The 5,000-nt window shown below is 38.6% G+C and overlaps 1 protein-coding gene across 4 annotated transcripts in view; it reads right to left on the bottom strand.

Annotated features, from left to right (window-relative positions):
* Window positions 1-5,000, bottom strand: part of ZNF521 (zinc finger protein 521) — a 276,460-nt gene that overhangs the window by 101,873 nt on the left and 169,587 nt on the right. The gene's annotated exons all lie outside the window — the stretch shown is intronic.

Here is a 5,000-nt window from a genome sequence, read left to right as displayed (position 1 = left end):
CTCTCGTGTCCCTGTGGCCCATCCCTCTGGGGAGCGAGGTGGAGAATAAAAAGTTCCACATATGGTAAAGTCAAGCTGCTTGGAGCCTGCTGAGTGTCTGCTGTGGGGATAGCGGCTCCTGAAAGCCCCAGCTGGTACTTGGAAGAGATTCTGCATTACTACACCTCAGTGCCTGCCTGGTTCCCTTCGGAAACTGTTGGCTCCACATACGACAGCCATTTTAGATCTCTTCAACCCTTTTCTCCCGGTTCTGTATCCAACTGAACAGTTGGTCCTCTACTGCTAGATAATCAAATTCTTCCATCTGGTCCCATCCCTGTGGAACTGAAAAGGTGTAGTATGCACCCGGTCCCAAACACATACCAGGAGAGGCACAGACTTCTCAACAAAAAGCAGTCCACAATAGACAACAGCAAAACCTTGATTTTAAATCCGGGGGAGGGTAGGGGAAGTGAGCTAAATATCTATAAAATTATTTCCGAAAGAGAAATCACTGAAACCTGCCCAAGGTACTCAACTGCATGAGCCACGCTGCTAAATACGACATGAACACATGCCCAACACGTAGACCCTGGCGGAAGCGCCACGCCAATGACTTTGAGATACCCTGCAGGTACACGCCACCCCCGGACACATGCGCCATCCCGTGACCACGTCAGTGTGACCCACCAACACCAAGTGTGCACAGGCTGAGAATTCGTTCTAATCTTTCTCATATTTGCTGCACTTTACAGTAAGACTCATTACACAGCCTATACCATTCGGACCTACACTCCCTGGTTTCTGTGTATGTTTGAAAATCTCTCCTTGTTTACATGTATTGACTTCATATTGTGTAAGGGAGAGAATGTGGAAATGTAACAGGTAACAGTTTCCATAAGGATGCCTCCTAAATGTTCCTGGCACTGTAAGTATTCCATGAACAGGCTAAGTACTTTGCTTTCCTTCTTGATGTGGTTTTGCCTTAGCCTTTAACAGTCCAACTATTGGTAAAGCCATCTTAAATCTAGCCTCATCAGTTGCTATGTAGCCTAGACATTTTTTGACAGCTTCCATTTTCCTATTGCTTTACACTTTTAAAGTAACTTTAACACGTTGTCTCAATTGATCTTCATGACAGTTGTGTGAAATGTCCAGCACTGGTATTTTCAACCCACATTTTAGAGATAAAACAACGGACTCAGAGAGAGAAGGGGACTTGCTGAGGCTGGACAGCAAGTGAGGGGTAGAGTTTGTGACAGGACTCCAGCCCTCCTCATCCAGCATAGGTCCAGAATTTCAAATTATTGATAAAATGATAGGTTTCAAAGGCAAAGCAGGCCATTTTTGTCTTGAGATTTGTCTTACGTTTGCTGTCCTTTATAAAAAGTATAAGCTGAATACCATCAATGGCAGAGAAAATAACAAAAAACAGTTTAAAATTATTAAGTCCAGTCCCTTTACTTTATAGATAAGGACATCCGAGGACCAGAGACGTCAAAGGACTCGTCTAAGACTGTAAAATTGGTATTGCTCATATCTTAATTAAATTAGAATCTACAAGTTTGTGTCTTTTTTTTTTTTTTTTCTTTTTTGCCACACTGTGTGGCATGTGGGATCTTAGTTCCCCAACCAGGGATCGAACCCGTGTCTCCTGCAGTGAAAGCACAGAGTCTTAGCCACTGGACTGCCAGGCAAGTCCTCCCAAACAGTTGGTGTGATTCTTGAAAAGCAATTATCCTACATTTGCTCCAGGGTACAGAAATGAGGGTAGGGAACAGAGCATGGAGAGACTTAGGCTGTGTGTAAGGTAACTGGTTTAGCAGTTTTAAAAAAACTGAGCAAGAGATACAAAGGTTAATCTCAACCTACTAATAAAGTCCTTACAAATTTTTACTGTATCCCCTCAGTGAGTATGAGTCAGTTAGATTGCAATCATAAATTGTGCATCTTATTAGGACTTTTATGAAAGAAACTTAAAATATGTCACTACTCTGTTTCATTAATGATATAATACACACTGATTTAGGGCATCATCTTTCCCAATGAGCATTATTCCCGTTTCGAATTGCTAACAAGAATTCAAAGTCAGTAGAACTAGCAATACTTTAATTAAGATGAAGACGTTAATAGAAGTGGTTTTTATTTTTTTAAGAAAAACTCCCTTATCTCACTTAATCACCCCAACCAAAGGTGACATCTGATGCTCAAGTCAGAAAATACTCTTTCTAGCTCCTGTCATCACAGTGATTGGAAAATCTTCACTAACCTGAAATGCCAGAACTAATGACCAGATTTAATATGACTTCATCAATAATTTAATAATAATAGACTTAGAGTATCTCATTCCCTGTTCTGATTGGTGGAAAATCAATTGCACTGTGCCTGGAAATGACTGACTTCCCATTAGAGTTTTTCCTAATTGCAGTCAAACACATCTTCGTCCTTCAGTGGTGCCAGACGGCACAGCAAAAAGTTATTTTTAATATAAATTTTAGTTCTTGTAAGCCCTTAACAACAGTGAGTCTTTACCTCTTCTAAATCAGTTGTGACTACAGTAAGTGATGAGTCCGTTGGTTCACACTCTCTGGTTTCGAATGAGAAAGCTTAACACGTGAGTTGTTAACTACCTGTAATGACACTTGGTTGATTAATGCTTCAGTGACACCCAATTTGATCTCATGTCCACTATTAAATCGCAGCCATGTAATATAATTTAGTGTTCAAAGATTTTATAAAGGAGGCAAAATTGGTTCGGAAGGCCATTCACATATTTAAAGGTAAGACTGATTAAGACCACAATGCGGGCCTAATTTTCCCTTGGAGTTTGAAGGAATTAATTTTTCACTAACCTCTACTAGAAGCTGTATTTTGGCATTTGTGTTTACAAGTTAATAAACTTTTTTTGTCTCTGAGTCAGTGGCTTTCAGTAGATATTTGTGCGGGGACAGTGTGATCCCAGTACCTAAAAGTCAAGGGCAACAAAATATAACTAGATTGGACCCAAAACAGAGTGAGGGATTGGCTATGGCCCCTTGTCCATGTTCTACATCTCTAGTTTTGACAAACAGACAACTTACAAAAGTCGCATTCATACCTGTGCCCCAGAATTCATATATATACCAAAACATAAAATTTTATTTAGTGAAATAAGAAGCCAGTAAAAGAGTATTTCAAACAAAACACCAAAAATAACATTAATAAGTAGTGAACTACTATGAATAACTGCATTCTGCTCACCTCACACAGAATCCAAATTAGAAACCATTACTGCATCGAAGACTTGTTCTCAATAGCAGTTAAGCTTCTTTGAATGGATTCCCTATTGTATAAAAAGTGTGCCAGTCTTTGACTGCCAGAATCAATTAGTCACATTCATTATGCCTCTATTTATTAATGTTGTACACTTTATAGTGCACATGCTGACGGAACAAAAGAAAGTTATGAAATATCAAATATGTGTTATGATTAAAATCAGAGCAGGAGAAGAAATGATCTTTAGTCTCTAACTGGTTACAAAGCCACTGTAAAGATTAGATTAGTGGTGACAGATTTATAATCTTTTCCAAAACGTAATCCTTATAGTTCAGATTTTGCAATAGAAAAAGTATGCAATTGGTTACAGGTTATTGGCTCCAACCATTATATTCAGGAGAATATTGTGTTTCTGTCTCCTGAAATCTAAATATATGATATAATCCTAACAGATGCAATTTTAATTTGTATTGCACTGTTATAATAAAATGGGGCAACATAAGGCTCTTTACTGAAATAGGGTTCAGAGTTAATTCAATGATGCTAAGAATGACTGACTGGTATTAAAAATCAGCAAATAATTAAACCTTACGCTAAAATGAATGAAGAACAATGTTGGCATTCCGACAGGGTAGATTTTGATGGAATTTACTGTCAAGCTGCCACCCTTAAACTTTCCACATGAAACAAATACTATAATTTGTCACCCTGTAATAAATAGTGTTATATTTTTCATTTTCCCTCAAGTACTGCAGCACAAAAGTTGACATATACCACATCATGATTCCTGCTGTTTTTTTTTTTTTCTTCTGGGTGCGAGGGGCAGGGTAAAAGTGAAGGGGTGCATGCATTATTTCTTTTAATAAGAAAGATTATTAATTGCTTTTTGTTATTAAAATTCAAATTTAGAGAGGAATTAGGTGGATACACAAGAACATTTAAAGTTTGAGGGGAAAACCACATACCCATTAAGGCCTGAAATTCCAACAGATACTCAGCAAATACATTTGTCATGCCTCCCACGATTAGCTTCTAAAATGCGGCTTGTGGCTCTACCCCAGTCGCCCCTACTTTCCAAAAATTCATTTAGTTCCCTGAGCCTATTCCACTGCTGACTTTGGCAAGCTATTCTATATTCCATCTACTTACTGTGTTTAAGGAAACTTCCCTTCGAATGGCTAAAACGTGATAGTCTGGTCCAGTCCTCCATTTCAGCCATGACCTCTATGCTTTCAAATTAGTTTCTACTTCAAAAAGCTTACTGGCATCAAACTGATTTCCTTTTAGGAATATTATTCCCTTCTACTAAATCCCCACTTAGCTTTTCTCTCCCCTGAGCTAAACAGACCTGATTTATCAGTCTTCAAATTGCACTCTTAAAGCACTTTTCAGTACCTAAGCACCCAGGAACTGGGGTGATAGACATGACTAAATGCATTTCAGAGTAGATAAGATATGAAAGAGAATGTGTAGGAAGCTGACATGCTAAACAAAAATTTCAAATATAAACGGAAAGAGAGTTCCTTTCCTTCCATTTCCATTCTTAGTAGCAGCGTATCCCGTTTACTCTTCAATCTTCCCTCAAGTCTCTGCTATCTTTTCTGGGCTTACGCAGTTACCGGAACGAACTTTTGAACATGAATTACAAAGCTTATTCGAAGATGCTGCTTGCAATATACACTCATACATAGAAAATCCCCCACTATTAAGCAGACATCCTGTTAAAGTTGTGTGAATAAAAATCCCACGGAACTGAAGCTGCACGA

The sequence above is a fragment of the Hippopotamus amphibius genome, chromosome 11, assembly GCF_030028045.1.
Source record: "Hippopotamus amphibius kiboko isolate mHipAmp2 chromosome 11, mHipAmp2.hap2, whole genome shotgun sequence".
NCBI classification, from domain to species: domain Eukaryota; kingdom Metazoa; phylum Chordata; class Mammalia; order Artiodactyla; family Hippopotamidae; genus Hippopotamus; species Hippopotamus amphibius.
Note: the sequence above shows the minus strand (reverse complement) of the source record. Positions and strands in the feature narration are given on the sequence as shown.